We start from the raw sequence: 16,379 nt of genomic DNA on the forward strand, positions 1-16,379 counted from the left end.
TTCCAATCCAACTCTCTCAGGAGTTGAGGCACCTGTTTTCTAGTGCCTTTCCAATTCACACTCATAAACCTTATTTGCTGGCCAGCCTTCCAAGGGCCATCTTGAAAGACCTCAGAAGAGGCACTTTCGTAGAAGAAGACCCGCACCCAGGAATCAGCGAAACCACGAACTCTGGATGCAAGAACAAGAGGGTTTATTGATGGCGCCGGGCACCCGGGGACTTAGCTTTTTGTTAGGCTAAGCCCTGAGCCCCGGAAGGGGAGTCCTTTTATAGGGGAAAAAGGCACCGTAATAGTCAGGCGAAATGGCCTTTATCTTTTGCCGGTCCAGATGGCTGACCTTGGGACGGAGCGATCCGGCGGGGGCCGGGGCCGGCCTTGCGCGGCGGCGGGGAAGTGCCGGCAGCTGTGGGGATCAATGGGGGGGGTGCAGGGGAGGATGTATTCCCCACGCGCTCCGCCAGCTGCACGCTCCGCCAGCTGCACGCTCCGCCAGCTGCACGCAGGGAAACTTAAAAGAGAAAGCTAAGGGCGGGGGTCTTTCAATCTCTCAGGGACCCCTTTCTTTCCAGATCTTGGTGGAATCTCCACTTGTGGCGTCCATGCCAGGACTAAGTCCAAGTATTGGGCAAAAGTCTGGAGATTTAATTAAAAACGGAGCCGTCCAGTCGCTTGCGCTAAGAGAATATGTGTGCATCTGTTTTTTTTTTTACACAGAGAGAACAGCCTTTTATACAGACTTACAGCACAGTGGGAAAACCCCAGGTATAAGAGCTCGTGTTTTTATACCAGTGAAGTATGGCCTGGAATGTAAGCCAGGACTAGAAAACAGGATGCACCTGTGGTTATTGGCTGACAAGCAACTTACAGAGATCCTGTGGGGTCTGGGACCAAACACCAGACATGGTGGCACAGAAGGCTGAGGCAGGAGGGTGCCATGGGCTGTAGGCCATCTGGGCAGCCTGGGTACAGAATGTGAACCTCCCTATAACTAAATAAATAAATAAATAAATGAGTTTTGCAGCCAGGCTTGGTAGTGTATGCTTTTAGTCCCAACACTCCAGAGGCAAGGCAGGCAGAGCTCTGTGGGTTCCTGGCCAGCCTGGTCTACCGATGGGGGATGTCTTTCTGTATGCTTCGAATGTATGTTTCTCTTACTGGTTGATGAATAAAGCTGTTTTGGCCAACGGACAGGCAGGATGTAGCCAGGCAGGAAGTATAGGCGGGGCTACCAGACTAGGAGAAAGCTGGGAAGAGGATCGGAGAGAAGGCATCTCAAGAAGACACCATGTAGCTGCCAAGAAAGCAAGAGGTAAGCCAAGACCATGTGGAGATACACAGATTAATAGAAATGGGTTAATAATTAAGAAAGAGCTAGCCAAATAAGCTGAGCCATGGGCCAAACAGTTTAATATAAGCCTCTGTGTGTTTATTTGGGACTAAACAGCCGCTGTACCAGGCAGGACAGAAACTTCTGTCCATAGTATACATAGTCTCAGGCCAACCAGAGCTACATAGTGGGACCCTGTCTCAAAATAAAACAGTTATGAGGCTAGGAGAGGGAAAGTTACACACCTCATCTGCCTTGCTTACACACCTCAGCTGGCTTACACACTCAGCTGGTTTACACACCTTTGCTGGGCCATACCTGGCACAGCCTGGCTTTGAGGCTATGCTTACCTGCTTCCAACAACACCGTCAGAGGAGAGTCCTAAGCTGCTCGTCTATGTTTCTAACTGGAGTCGACAGTCCCCTGAACCAAGCAGTCACCATCTTGGGATATTCAGTGGTGCCCTTGCAAAGGATCATCCTGGTTGGGCCTGACTGACCTCATCACTTCTGGGTAGAAACTTTCTAGGTGTTGTCTGTTTTGGACAACCAGACCCCTGTAAATAACCCCCACCTGCGTTCTTTAATGAAGCTCAATGAACCCATTGGCTCAGAGTGAACTCTGGTGGACTCATGCCTGTGTTTGTCACTGGGACCTAGGGAGAAGGGTAGACGTTGCTTGTGTCTCCCTCTGGAGACACTTGGCACTTAATAACACTTGACACGGTCATCAGGACAGGAACAGCTGTGGAGGTGTTTGGGAAGAGCAAAGGTGATGTCCCTGATTCGGGAATGAAACAGACAGATGAAGCTGAGTGGGGAAGGGGGGTGACATTTGCAGAAGACATTTTGACATGGGTGGGGATTTGCCCCTACAGGGTTTGTGGGAGCAGTGGCAGGGACATGGACACTGCTGAGTAGCGAGACATGTAACTAAGGTATGTCCACCAGGGCAGAGGCCGTTGGTGGGGGAAATCCAGGGTTGCCAGTCATCTTCCAGGTGGTGTGGAATGGTTCCCCTGCCTGATGGGTGGGAGCCCTGGAAGTGAGGGATTGTTTTTAAACAGCGGAAGGTCTAGCACAGCTTACAAGCCCTGGGAGCCTGGGAGTAATGCATCAGGGCCATAGTATCAGAAGCATCTAGAGGCCACCTGGCTGCTGCTATGGGCAACCAGAGATCTATGGAGGGAGGTGTCGGGAGGGAGAGGGTAGCTGTAAGCGGGGAATTGCAGTCAGAAAGGGATAAGAGGCTGGTAGCTTCTGTACTGGCTTCCCCACTTAGCTGCTAAACTGGATAAAAGAGGAGAAATTTAGGCCCAGAGAGAGAGAGAGAGAGAGAGAGAGAGAGAGAGAGAGAGAGAGAGAGTCTGTCTGTCTGTCTGTCTGTCTATGTAGGGGACCAAAAGGTGAAGAGGGTCCAGGTAGTGTAACACCCACCCTCGAGTGGTTTTTCCGTTTGGAGACTTGGTTAAGAGATGCAAGTGTGCACTCCAAGAAGCAAGCATGGGGGAGCAGTTCTCCAAGGTTGCAAAGCTGGGTGAAGCAGAACTCTTTCGAGGTTTATGGTTGGGTGCCACCCACCATTGTGACTGGGGATGTCACAAAACCCTGCACCTGTACCTGTGAGAGTATGCAGAAGGTCCAGCACAGATGTCCCCAGAGGCCATAAGGTGGCTTTTGGGAATCTCAGTGCTAGGAGTGGGTTTCTGTCCCAGGAGGGTCGTTGGCTTCAGAAGCCCTACAAGCCACAACACAGCTGTTGGTTGCATTCTGGAGCTGATGATGAGACTCGTTGTTGAGGTGGGGAGATTAGCCACTGGAACCAGCCTTCTGACTGGACCTAAGGCTCACTCTACAGGAGGTAAATTACATCTGGCATAGGGAAATGAGACAAAACCCTGTGACCAGGATGTCACAGGCTCCAGTGGAGAAGCAGCTGCTATTGATTGGGTAAATGATTACCAGCTAAAGGGCTTTCTCACTTGCGTGTTTGCAATCATAGGTTATTAGCCAGGTCCCTCAGGACATTTTCCCATCTGTTCTTGTCCATTTCCTCATTTGTGTTTTGTAATAGAGGGGGAAAACAACCCCAAGACTTGCCAACAGCCATGTTCTGGAGACAGGCGTGATGAAAGGACACGAGGGTTCAGGATCCCAGTTGCATTAGAGACTAGTCAGACATTTATGTCATCCCCTCCAAGGCTCAGGGACTCTTGTGGAAGAAGACAGGGTGGGGGTGGAGAGAATGTAAGAGCTGGGAGGGGTGGAGAGAGCTGTGATTGTCAGGTGGCCTCTAGCAACTCAGGGTTTTCTGTGCTGTGCCCCGTTACAAAAGGTCATTCTAGCTGGGTCTGGTGGCCAGTTTCCATCCTCCCACAGAAGGGTGGGGAGGACCTTGGGACTGTTACTTGAAATATGTGATTCCCTCCTAACTGCACAGCCAAGGAGAGGGGCTAGAGTATGTCAGCCAGGAAGACTGGGGGAGTTGGGGCAACTCTGGTGCCTGCTGGGTAAAGATCTTCCAGGTGCACTGTGTTGGAAGGAGCCACCCATGCCCCTGTGGGAAACCCCTCTTCTGCTCTGTAAGGAAGCCCAACAAACACATTGGCTTCCCAGAGTGAACTTTGGTGGAGTCCTGCCTTGGTTTGTCTTTGGGACCTTAGGAGCGGAAGGGGTGGAGACTCATCTCCACGTGAAGGGCTTTTAGCACAAACAAGTGTGTCCTCTGATTGCCACATCCTAACTCAGATTCCCCAGGAGGCCCTTGCTGGGCCTGGTGGCCTTCAATGACCGCTGCTGGCTCTATTTTCCTCTTTTTTTTTTTTTTTTTTTTTTTTTTTTTTTTGCAGGGTCTCATGTATTGGAGGTTGGCCTCCAATATTCTTTATGTAGAAAAGAAAAGGAAAACAACAAACTCCAGATGGTCAAAGTTCCTCCCGCATGTTATTCCAGGTGTGAATCATCAGGCCTGACTGGTTTATCTGGGAAAAACCTCAATTGAGAAAATTCCTCCATGAGATTGGCCTGTGGGCAAGTGTGGGGGACATTTTCTTCCTTGATGACTGATGTGGGAGGGGCCACGTAGCACGAATAATAAAAACCTAGAGACAGATATTGAGGTTAAAGCAAAGCAGCCAGCCACTAGAGAGTTCTTCTCTCTCCCATGGCTCAGATGGAGGAAAGGGGGGGAATCCTGTCCTCAGTGTGACTGCAGACTGACTGAGCTCCTGTTTCCTCCCCTCTTATATTCATCTTTACTGCTGGGATTAAAGCCGTGCACCACCACTGCCCAGCCTCTATGGCAGACTAGTGTGGCTGCTGGGATTAAAGGTGTGTGCCACCACTGCCTATATTCTTTAGAGATGTCTTGGATTCCGAATGTAAGTTGAAAGATGTGTTGCACTGGGGGAGAGGTGGTGCATTTCTCCATGAGAAATGAAAGGCTATGGATTCCTTCAAAATTAATAGAGATTAGCTTTGACTGGGAGAGACATCCTGAGGATCTTGGCTGCAGGCATGAGAGGGAAAGCCAAGAAAGACTACAAGACAGGTGATACATAAGATGATCCTTTGACATGGGAATAGTTTGAGACTGGATGAGACATGATAAATCTTGTTGGCTACAGAGTCCGTGTGACTTATAACAGTTTGGCTATGTAGTCTAAACAAAGGTATAAAGCTAACAGATGCCTTTTACTTGTTCCAACATAAAACAAAAAAATCTTTAGCTGACATGTGCACACCTCACATTCCATACTTGTGTTAATACAGATATATATGTTACCTTTAAAAGTTTGTGTGTTTTCAGAAAAAAAAAAAAGGACCAAACACCATTAAAAACAAGTAGCCAAAGCTGGGCAGTAGTGGCAAACACCTTTAATCCCAGAACTCAGGAGGCAGAGGCAGGCAGATCTATGTGAGTTTGAGGCCAGCCTGGTCAACAAAGCTACCCAAAAACCAAAAACCAAACAAAGAAAAACAAGTAGCCCAAGGGCTAGAGAGATGGCTCAGTGGTTAAGAGCACTGACTGCTCTTCCAGTGGACCCAGGTTCAATTCCCAGCACCCACATGGCAGCTTACAACTGTCTAACTTCTAGATCTGACACCCTCACACAGACATACATACAGGCTAAAACAACAATGCACATGAAATTAAAAAAAATTAAAAATGTAGCCCAGGTGATCCAGCCCTCAGAATGCGTCTGTTGCAGCTTCCCCAAAATTCTACCTTGAGAACCCTTTAAAACTGCTGGTCTGGCCTCACAGATTACTCTAGCCAGGGTTTCAGTTAAGCCCTGTGCTTCCCATTTCAGAGACTAGACCACAAAGGGTACAGCTAGCTCTCGAAAGGCTTGACCATCATTCTGATTTTCTCAGAGTTCCCTAAACATGCCTCTGGTAGAATATTATTTTAAGGTGTGTGACTTTTGTTTATGCTGCACTTGTTTAACTCAGTGAAGCTGTGTTACTGTGCCTGTCTAAAACACTTGGTGGTCCCAATACAGAGTTGAATGGCCAATAGCAAGGCAGGAGCAAGGATAGGTGGGGCTGCAGGCAGAGTATAAACAGGAGAAAGGAGGAAAATCCAGAGAACCAGGAGAGGAGGACGTGAGGGGCCACCCAGCCAGCCAGACATGGAGTAAGAAGGAAGGAAGATTTACTGAAGAGAAAGATAAAAGCCCAGATGCAAAAGGTAAATGGGATAATTAAAGTTAAAAAAAGCTGGCTAGAAACAAGCCAAGCTAAGGCTGAGCATTCATAACTAAGAATAAGCCACTGAGTGTGATTTATTTGGGAGCTGGTGGTGGGACCACCAAAAGGCCAAAGAGTAAAAAGACTAAAAACTTTGCACAACACATGCCATTGCTCCCAGATAACAGGAAACAGTCTAGAGAACATGGTGCCCACATTCCCAAGAGGTGGGGTGGGCGGGCGTTAGTCATTTATTAGCTTGTGGGTGGGTTACAGTTTGTCATTGTTTAGGAGGGTTGGTTGCAAATGTTGCTGGTCGTGGTAAGAGAGGAAATTAAGCAAGGGCGGTTGGATTTAAGGATCTCTTTCTGAAAAAAGGGGGGGTATGGAAAGGATAGGATAAAAGGGTAGATTATAGATTATCGAATCTACTTTAAATAGCAACTATTAATCTCAAATATTTTACACTGGTAAGGATTTTGGTGTATTGATACAAATTTAAGGTTAATTTTGTTAAAAACATACTTTAGTTTCTACTCCTATTTAAGGTATTTGTGTATACTGACACATATTTAAAGTTTTTTTTGTTACAGTGTATATATTTTTTACTCTTGCTTAAGGTATTGTACCTATGCAGCTCTGTAGGGAGACACTGTAACCATGCCTTCTAAAGGCTGGCTACAGTTGTGCCCGACCATGCCCATTAGGGTGTGGTCAAGGTGATGTCAGGGTTACATGGTAAAGGTTTAAAGGGATAGCCAAGGCACATGGTAGCTCTCTTTTCTCTGCTGCTTCGGCTCACTGTGGTTTCCTTTTGGTTGGTATTTACTTATTAAAGATATCCTGACCATTATGGGCTACGCATTAGTTATTCACCGCAATATAGCTCATTTAAAAATGTAATGTACACTTAAAAAATCCAGGCTAGGCTGGGCATTGGTGGCGCATGCCTCTAATCTTAGCACTCGGGAGGCAGAGACAGGTGGATCTCTGTGAGTTTGAAGCCAGCCTGGTCTACAGAGCAAGTTCTAGGACAGGCTCCAAAGCAATACAGAGAAACCCTGTTTTGAAAAACAAAACAAAAAAACAAAAAACAACAACAAAAGAAATACAGGTTAGTAGTTAGCCATCTATAATAATCAAACTTATAGTTGTGTTAGGTATGTTTTCAAGGTTAAATAGAAATATATTTTCGATACAGGTGGTCTTCAAATACTTCAGAGAACTACGGAATATGGCATTTAAGATGTTTTAATAGCAGGCTTTTCATGACAGTGAGACACATCTGCTCCTGGCAGTTCCAATCTACTTCAGAGAAGATGATGGGCGTGGAAGAAACTCCACATGGAGTTTGCTTTCATTACGGCAAAGTTAACCATAATGGACGACAAGAAACGGCCCTTGACTGCTGACAGAATGCTGTCCAAATTGGACAAGCAGGACACAAAAGAAGGTGATTGCTGAACTTTGCCAAGACAAGGTAGGACAATCCTTGAGAACTCCTGTTTCACAGAAGAGTCTGTCAGATATTCTAGGCCTGTAGGCCAAAGATGGATGTCCTAACACTACAGAGGAACCTTGGCTAACTGTCCAGGTACCCAGCTGCTTCTGTCATTTCTACAGTTTTGGAAGATGTTTGCTCTCCACTTCTGTTTACTTAGGTAATATTCTGTCATTCTCAGGTCTCTGATGGAGATGAAGATTAGATAGTTATAGTTACAATTTTTCTTGTTACCAAATTCAGAAAAGAATCTTCATAAAAAGGGTATAAAGTGTATAAGGTTGAGAGACATAAAATTGTTTAAGAAAATGTTTTGGAGGTTTAAAAATACAGTTTGGGTTGGTAATACAAGTTAGGGTAGAAAGTAAATTAGGTGCAAAACTTTGGACTCTCCAAGATACGATAGATAATAAAGAACTTCCTCTGATTTTGCCAAATACACATGGACTAAAAACATTGTGAATGTAATTCTTACTTGATAATTGTTCTTACTGTATATAGTTTTACTATGTTAGAGTTAAAACCTTTCCTTTTTATTTGGACAAAAAGGGGGATATGTGGGACAAATTTGTACCCTGTGTGAAAATGTATTGCTGTGACCGATGTAATAAAAAGCTTAATGGCCAATAGCCAGGCAGGAGATTTCAGCCGGACTTCTGAGCAGAGAGAGAACTCTGGGAAGGTAAGGGGGAGTTGCCAGCCAGACATGGAGGAAGCAGCAGGACAGTATGGATAGATGAGGTAATGAGCCATGTGACAGAACACAGATTAAAATAAGTGGGTTAACTTAAGAGCTAGTGGGGCAAGTCTAAGCTAAGGACAAGCTTTTATAATTAATAATAAGTCTCTGTGTCATGATTTGGGGGGCTGGTGGTCCATGGAAACCTGCTCTAGTCCATTCTGATTTTTGGCCTATTTTAAAAATGGATTGGTTGGTTTCTTGTGGAGTTTTAAGAACTATATATTTTTGATGCAAGTATTGTGTGTGTGTGTGTGTGTGTGTGTGTGTGTGTGTGTGTGTAGGTGAGTACAGGTGCCTGTGAAGGCTGAGAGGGCATCAGATCCCCTGGAGTTGGAGTTACAGTTGTGAGCCAATCAAGATGGATGCTGGGACCTGAACTCAGCAAGTGCTCTTAACAGCTGAGCCATCTTTCCACCCTTCACATTTTTTTTTCCAGAAGTATGTTTTAATGAAGTCTAACCTGGCAAGCTTTCTGTTATGAATTGCTACTTGTATTATGTATAAAACAGTCTCTTCAGGCCCAACTTCACGTAGGTTTTCTTCCATGGTGTCTGCTAAGAGTTTTATGGTTTTGTGTTTTTTATTTGTGTGTATGTCATGGTGCAGATGTGGAGGTCAGAAGAGGTCAGCTTTCAGGAATCAGTTTTTTCCTTCCACTGCTTGGGCTCCTGTGGTTGAACTTGGGTCATCAGGCTTGAAGGCAAGCAACAGGTTGAGTCTCCTGCCTTTATTTTTGTTTTATATTGACACTCATGACATGCAAGTTGAATTTAATTATTTATTTATTTGGGTTTTCCAAATCGGGTTTCTCTGTGTAGCCCTAGCTGTTCTGGAACTAGCTTCATAGACCAGGCTAGCCTCAATCTCACAGAAATCTGTCTGCCTCTGCCTTCTGAGTGCTGGGATTAAAGGTGTGTGCCACCATCACCCAGAAATGAATTTGTTTTTTGAGGCAGGGTTTTCCTGTGTAGTAGCCCTGGCTGTCCTGGAACTCACAGAAGTCTGCCTGCTGAGTGCTGGGACTAAAGGCATGCACTGCCAGAGTTGAATTTATTAAAGCTCCAATTTCTGGTTTTGATTCATTATTCTGAGTGAGGATGTCTAGTTTTTTCTAAATAAAACATTAAAAGGATTTAATTTTTCCTTTGTCTCTGCTCCTTTGGCAAAGAGCAGTTACCCTGTGAGCTCATACGTGTTCTCATTCTGTCCCAATGATCTATTCTCTTGAAACAGACCCTCTTATGAGGCTGCTGTGACGTCTGAGTAATGCTCAAGCCTGGATGGCATCGGTGTGCTCCCTTGTTTCTTCAGTATTGTGTGGAATATTCTGATTTATTTTTTGGGTGGTGGTATTTCCTTGTATATTTAAGAATTGGCTTGTTTGTGGGCACAAAACAACTTAGTGAAATTTTGATTGAGACTGAAGTGACTGTTTAATTTTGAGTTGGAAAGAATGACATTTTAACAACATCCATGAACATGGGATATCTCTTCATTTAGGTCTCTAATTTGTTTCGTTGACGTTTTGTAGTTTTCCTCACATATATTTTATATATTTCATTAGTTTTCTACCTGTTTAACTCTGAGTGGTGTTAATGTATTTTTTGAAATTGCAACTTTTCAATATAAGCTTTTTATTGCATCATTAAACCATCAAGAGTTGGCCTTTAATTTTTAAATTTATGCATATGTTGGCCTGTATGTATGTATGTATGTATGTACACTGCATGCATACAATGCCTGAGGATGCCAGAGGGGAGCACTGGATCCTCTGAAACTGAAGTTAAGTTTTTTGGGGGGAGACAAGTCTCACTGTGTAGCCCTGGATGTACTGAAACTATAGACCAGGCTGGCCTTGAATTCACAGAGATCCACCTGCCTCTGCCTCCCAAGTGCTGAGATTAAAGGCGTGCGCCACCATACAGATGGTTATGAACCACTGTGAGTGCTAGGAGCTGTTCTTTGCAAGAGCAGCCAGGGCTCCCAACGTCTGAGCACCTTCCCAGTCGCACAAGCTGCTCCAGGGCCCCACTCTGGCTGGATACCCTGCCACACTGTCAGCCTGCAGCATGATTTTTCAGAGACAGAAGCAGGTATGGCAGCTCGAACCTGCAGGCCTAGCAGTAAGCAGGAAATAACTGAGTTCAAGGCTAGACCAGGATAGAGTGAGACTGTATTGAAAGAAAGAGGGGAGGGGCAGGAGGAGGGGGGAGAGAGGGGAGCTGGTGAAAGGGAGAGATGGGGAGAGAGAGAGAGATGGGGAGAGAGAGATGGGGAGAGAGAGATGGGGAGAGAGAGATGGGGAGAGAGAGATGGGGAGAGAGAGATGGGGAGAGAGAGATGGGGAGAGAGGGGAGATGGGGAGAGAGGGGAGAGCAGAGAGGAGACGGGGAGGGAGAGAGAACTGTAGATACAAGCTGTATTAGCTAGTTTTAGTGTCAACTTGACACTTGAGAAGAGGGAACCTCAATTGTGAGGTTTAGGTCTAGGATTATTCCCTTTTAAGAAAAAAAAAATTGAAGGTTGGAACCATGGCTCAGCAGTCAGGAGTACTTGCTCTTCCCAAGGACCCAGGTTCAATTCCCAGCCCCACATGCAACTCACAACTGTCTCTAAAGCTAGCCCCGGGGGATCTGATGCCCTCTTCTGGTCACTTTGGATATTGAACATACACGATGTACAGAAATACTTGCAGGTAAACACCAAGACACATAAATCTCCCTCTCTCTCCCTCCCTCCCACCTTCCCTCCCCCCTCTCTCTCTCCAAGAAGTCTTGAGACAGCCTCATGTATCCCAGGCTGGCATTAAGCTTGCTGTGTAACCAGGGATGAGCTCAAATTCCTGGTCTCCTGCTGACACCTTGCAGGACTGGGATCATGCTAGGCTCATGCTGGGGCTTTAACATGGGGCACTGTGCACTCCTGACACTCTCCCATCAAGGCCATGCCCCAGCCCGATTTAAATGTCTGATTTACAGATGTTACTAGTGCAATCAGGTGCCGGGTTTCTGGAAGTTACTGACTCAAGTTTTTTAATACGGTGGGCCTATTGGAGCCATTAAGTTGTTTTCACAGCTGAATCCAGTGCAGTTCATCCAGGGCACCAGCCTAGTGAGTGAGGCTACAACTGTCTGCCCTTCCAGTCTTCAGTCCTACACTAGTGACATGCTTGACTTGGTATCCTGGCTAGTTTATTAAATTTATTAATCTTCAAAAAATAAAACTCTAGGCTTTCTCAATTTTCTGTTTCCAGCTTCATTTATACCTTTGTATTTTTATTTTATTTTGCTGCTAGCTTTGGGTCCAGTCCCCATCCCTGGTTTTCTAAGGCAGAAAAGTTACTCATCTTAGTCTTTTTTTCTTGTATTGATTATTAGAAAAGTTCATCTAGGGATACTTGGGCTGTATGCCATCAATTTTGGTAAATTGTAGTTCCATTTTACCTTCAAACATTGCAGAAATAGGGTCTCTGTTTCCACATGTTGTATGTTGGGATCACAGGCAAGCTCCCACACGCCCAGGTTTTATGCAGGGTTGGAGGTAGAACCCAGGACTTCATGCAAGCTAGGTTCTGACTGCATTCTCAGCCCCTTCTCTCACCTGGGCCTGGTGGCTCATCTCTGTAATTCCTGCTATTCAGAAGGTTGACCTAGGGTAAGTCAGATTGTCTTAAAATAACAGCAATTCTTAAATATTTTTCTTGAGACATTCCTTTAGAGAACATGTTAATGTCTATTTTTTAAAAAAATCATTTAATATTGACATATTTTACATCTTTAAAAATCTCATTTTAAAAGTATTTAAAACCACACTTATGTGTGTGGGCACATGTATATCATGGCATATGCATATGGGGCCAAAGGACCATTTGTAGGAAGCCGCCCTCTCCACCACATGCGCTCCAGATTGTGTCAGGCCTTTACTCCCTGAGCCATCTTGCTGACCTCTTTTCATGATTATCCCCCCCCCCGCGTGTGTATGGTTGTTTTGTCTTCATATATGTCTGTGCATCATTTGTGTGGCTAGTGCCTGTGAAGGTGGTAAGGTGGGTATCAGATCCCCTGGAACTGGAACTTAGAGAAGGTTGGGAGACACCGTGTGGTTACTGGGAATTGAACCCAGTCCTCTAGAAAAACAGCCAATGCTCTTAACCACTCAGCCATCTCTCCAGCAACATTTTCCTTTCTATTTTTAAATGTGTTAAAAATATGGTCCCAGTGTGGTCCATATTGATGAATGTTCCATTTAAGTTGGGAGAATTACTATTTTTAAAAGATTTTTGTGTATAGGTGTTTTGTTGGGATATAATGTATGTATACTACACCTCTGCAGTGCCTGCAGAGGCCAGAAGAGGGCGATGAATCCCCTAGAATAAGCTTAATAGATGGTTGTTGCTTGTGTGGGTGTTGGTAATCAAACCTGGGTCCTTTGAATGAGAGACCTCCAAGTGTGTGTGTGTGTGTGTGTGTGTGTGTGTGTGTGTGTGTACAGGTGACCGTGAAGGCCAGGTATGTGTGTGTGTGCACTCGCACATGAGCACAGGGGACCGTGGAAGCCAGGGGTGGTGGATCAGGCAGTTCTGAGATTTAAGACTTGGATGCTGGCAACCACTTGGTCCTTTCCAAAAGCAGTAACCGCTGAGCCATTCCTTCCAGCTGTATGAAGTCTCTGTATCAGATCCAGCTGATGGCAGAACTCTGCTCAAGTATGTTTTTACTGATTTTCTACCAGGTGATCTGTGAATTACCTGCATTAGTTGTCGTCCTGGAACCTACTGTGTAGACCAGACTGACCTCAAATCAGGTATCTGCTGGGTTCCACTTCCCCCGTGCGAGGATTAGACAAATGCACCATGGTGCCTGGCTCCGTTTTCTGCTTAGCTCTATTGTGGTATATCCCCCCCGCCCCAGTCAGTGCCCGTTTTAACTAGTCACATATTATGGTAAGGGGGAAACAAGGCCAGGCGGGCACTCTACGACTGAGCCCACCCCCAGCCTCTGTGTCTACTGAAGGTAGGTTTCCAACAGATCAGTTAGTTGCACCTTGCCTTTTCAATCTGTCCCTGCCTTCTTTCACCATGGGACCCAGTGATCAGAACAGATGGACAGTGCCGTTGGCTGGCTGTGTTGTTTTCTCTTCCATCCTCTACCCCCAGGTGAAGAGCAGAGGCGCCAACCTTGGAAAGAGGTGTGTGTGAACTCAGGGCCCCCCAAAAGCAGACTGCAGTGACTTTCTTGAGAACTCTCCACTGCATATTGGGGGGCGGGGCATGCTGTTTTCACTGGTGAGATGAAAATGTGCTCGTCTCTGCCATTGTCATTGTGGGGTCACTTGGGCTTGGCCAGGAGGGAACAGGCTTTTTTGATCACATATTAGAGCAAGTCACATCTCACAGTGGGGCTAAGATGGCTCAGTGGGCTGGGTACCTGCTCCCAAGCCTCACAACCTAAGCTCAGTCCATAAACACATGGAGGGGAGAACTGATTTCCAGGGCACGCACGATTCTCCTCACATAAAATCTGCAGTAAAATATTTACAAGAGGGTGTGTGAAGCTCTGCTATAGCAACTCTTTTCTTTGAGACAGGGCCTCAGATCTGCCTGAGTAAAGGTGTGTGCCATGCTATGCAGTGAAGTTTTTAACTGAAATACCAGTATGAGCACAGGAATGTGCAGCACCTTGGTGCACGTGACCAAAGGGCAGCTCTTGGGAGTTGGTTCTAGGCTGCCCCCTTGTGGGAACCTGGGGAATCCAACAAAAGATGCACACAAGCACTCCAGCCCATGTGCCATCCTGCAGCCCCAGGTTCTGAAAAGGAAAGCACATTCAGTCCTATGGCAAACCTGCTTGACTTCAACCGGGGCTCCAATGTCAACTGTTACTCTGGCTTAATGTGACTTCATTGTTTTCCTGTAGCTCTTACAGATGAGGACTTTACCAGAGAACCAGAGCTCTGTAGCTGTCACTCGCCATGCCAACGCTGGCTAAATGCACTGCACCTCCAAGCTTTCCTCTTCATCTTAGGTGGCTGACCTACCAGTAACACCCATGAGCACACCTGCCTCATACACAGTAAGTCGGAGCGCTGGAAATCAGGTCTTCCTCCCTGTTGCCGGGGAGGGTCTTTCACCCACTGTTGTGAGAGGGCAGAATAGCAAGGGGGCAGGACCATACTTCACTTCAGCCTCAAGTGCTACTTTGGAGCTCCGATCTTCAGCCCAATGTCTAGGAGACAGAATGCAGCCCTCTACAACGGAACACCTCAGACAAACTTCACAGGGGAGGCAGGAGAGGTCAGAGTCCCCAGTGATTTGCTTGACACTAAATGCTTGTGGCTGAAGAGGGTGTGCAACACCCACAATGGCCAAACCCCGGCCCTTAGGGTGCCAGACAAGTAGCACTGTTATGCTCCATGAAGAGATGACGCATATTTCCTAACCTCTAAATGGGACCCTAATGCTGGAGAGGCCGCACGGCACCTTGCATGCAGCTTCCTTGCCGTAATAGGGGCCAACAACACATACTGAGAACAAGGTTAATGATACCCACGGAGCATCTGTGTCTTCCCCTGCAGTGAGAAGAGACACTTCACAACTTCCTTGGGTGTCTTTATTCAGAGCTTCATGTTTGGAACTGCTAGCAAAACCCACCACCAGGGATTTGGGCACATACACAATTTTCATATGGTTGCACCTAAAGATCACTGGTTAGAATCAATGTGCCAAGTACATACAAGTGAGAACTTACCCATGTCCACCATAAACTAAATTTAGAAACATAACTTTGTTTAGAAACCACAGGAACAGAACAAAGCTTGAAATACAGGATGGGAAAATGTTGAGAATAAAATATAAACGAATTTTTAAAAAGGGGTCGGACAGACAGCTCGGTGTTAAAAGCACTTGTTGCTCTTGCAGAGGACCTGGATTCTGTACCCAGCACACACATGTGCCTCACAATCCGACACTACTTCAGGGAACTGGACACCCTTTTCTAGCCTCCACAGGCACTAAGCATGCACATGGGGTGCACATAAATGCAAGAAAACATGCATACAAAAAACAAAAGCCCCAAACCACACATAAAAGAAAATGCCCCAAATGCCCCCATCCTTCCAGTGGTAAAGCGAGACCTACCTATATGATATTCTGAGGTGGATTCCTTAACTTGTCATGATGGCATAACGGTGAGCCCAGACAGACAGGAATAGGAAATTCCTGTAGTCTTGGAGGCCCATAGTTGGCTGCCTAGACTGCTGGTCCCCACTGAGCCAGCTCACCTACCTCTTCTCCAGCTCAGAGGGGTTTACTTACCACCAGCCACCCGAATGCCTTTCCCAGGCCACTGACCATGTCTCACTGGCTTTTCTTATACCATCTCCTGTCACTGCCCTGACCACGCTCCCTGACACCTGGTATTTTACATTGAGAGGTGTTGCCTTTCAGCCTGCAGGTCCCAAGCATAGCTGTGAGCACTTTCCTGTTCAAATTCTTTCAAAGCTCTCCATTCTGACAGGCCGGAGGCTGGTTCCCTGGCACTAAAGACCTTCCCATACCTTCACCTGGGCATCGTCACTGCTGGGTTGCCTACCACTCATTCAAACCCATGTTCCTTGGCATACTGACTGTGCTTTTCAACAAGGGTGGCTTTGCTGAATTGTTCTCTCAAGCAGTGTGCCTCCTGAACCCATGTCTCCAAACCGAAGCCTCAGTGGCTGCCTTCCTTGAATGCACACTTGCCCTCATAGTGCTGGTGGTTAGGTCTGGTCTATGAACAGCTTGAACTCCTGGGTCCTCCCAGTGTCATCCTTGCTATGCTGCCCCTCAAGCACCAGACTGAAGCCACTGTCTCGGGCACCTCCTGAGCTAAGTAGCCATTAGTGCAAGAGCGACTGTGACGGGGGTAATACAGCAGCCTGCACCCCCGTTTTCAGTTCAGATTTTACAGTGGTGAGAGGATCATGATGGGTTAGACGCATGACGGGACGACAAGCATGGAAGAGCAAACTGAAGAACTCACTGGTGATGCTGTTTCCAAATGGCCTCATTTCTCCTCAGCTTGACCACAAGCTCCAAGAGAAGCCCAGAGTCACAAACTCTGGGGACTTGCCTTCACTC

This window comes from Cricetulus griseus, chromosome 2 (genome assembly GCF_003668045.3).
Source record: "Cricetulus griseus strain 17A/GY chromosome 2, alternate assembly CriGri-PICRH-1.0, whole genome shotgun sequence".
NCBI classification, from domain to species: domain Eukaryota; kingdom Metazoa; phylum Chordata; class Mammalia; order Rodentia; family Cricetidae; genus Cricetulus; species Cricetulus griseus.